Here is a 1,378-nt window from a genome sequence, read left to right as displayed (position 1 = left end):
GTTAACAGAAGAATAATACTAAAAGAAAACATCTCTGCAATTCCAACACTGTCACTAAGTGTTCTATCTGATTTGCTGAACATCCTGCAATGGCCTAACAGGCAGAGTCAATACAAGGATAGCTCCCTCGGGAGCAGCAGTTCAAAGTCATGTTGCAGACTGAGGACCTCAGAACTCTATGTGTTTTGACCACAGGAACTAGGGTCTAAATTTAGTTCTGAGGTAATTGGAGGCCTGGCGAGGGCAGAGCTATGGACAGACCTTGGTGTTTGAGGCCCACTCTTCCAACCTTAATGAATCAGTCACTAAATACAAAGCAATGAGGTAAGGTATTTCTTAACTGTTATGTAGGGTATTGTTTGAAACGTGAAACCAAGCAAACTTTGTCAACTCAGTTTGTAGTGTAGTTTAGTGGCAAGCTATATTCACTCACAACCTGGTGTCTATAACCTGTAATGTTAGTGAATCTTTGTTTATGTGCCATAAATCATCCAGTCTTCTCCGACCAGATCTGGAAGCTAAGAAGCAGTGTTTAGGAATAACCTACTTTAGAGATGGTAGTCTCATCTTCATATCTAGAAGTGAGACTTTTTCAAGATCACTCACAAAGTCCTCACTGTTCCTTCAAGAGAAATTTCATCTGCTTTTTTTCTCAAGAAGAATGTTTTAATACTCTTTCTACCCAAAGTAAATATTGTCCTTTTTAACTTTAGTTTCAAACCTAAAATTCAAAACATCTTCAGTGAGGGTGGGCCTGCATGTTACTTGCATTCATTACTGTCATGGTTCTGGTTAGTGCATTTGTGAATGCACACAAGGCCTTATGGAAAGACAGTGGTACATGACTGGGTGGCTTTGCCTTGTGTTACACTTGTGATTGATTGCATCACTGCAGTGGAACGAAGTCGGGTGACAGGGCTTTTATGGGCGACTACAGTACTCTGGTGTCGAATTTCAATGGATTTGCCCTTGGCCAGATAGGCGATAATACTAGCCAGTCCCCCAGCACACATTTATACACACAAATACACACTAATGAAGAACACGCACAATTAAGTCTCAAAGACTGAATAAATTCCGAATTAAATAACAAATAAATAATTAAAGAAGAAAAAATAATTCCCCTTGTATTTGATCCTTTGGATTTTGGTCCATGACGGACATTAAAGGACTCCCAGTTTGTCTTTGAACGTGCCAACCTGTTGGCACGAGCATCAGAAAGGTGCTACCACACCTGTGCTGACATCACCTCATTCCATCAGCTCTGATTTCAGGTCCACCATAAACACACTACAGCTCATGTCAGGTCCCTCTGTGTATGTGCGCGCGCGTTTGTGTGTGTTTACCCCTCGCAGTTCTCTGCCTGGTCTTTCTAAAA

This window comes from Halichoeres trimaculatus, unplaced genomic scaffold (assembly GCF_033239565.1).
Source record: "Halichoeres trimaculatus isolate MK-OKI-2021-1 unplaced genomic scaffold, fHalTri1.1 fHalTri1_scaffold_19, whole genome shotgun sequence".
NCBI lineage: Eukaryota > Metazoa > Chordata > Actinopteri > Labriformes > Labridae > Halichoeres > Halichoeres trimaculatus.
Note: the sequence above shows the minus strand (reverse complement) of the source record.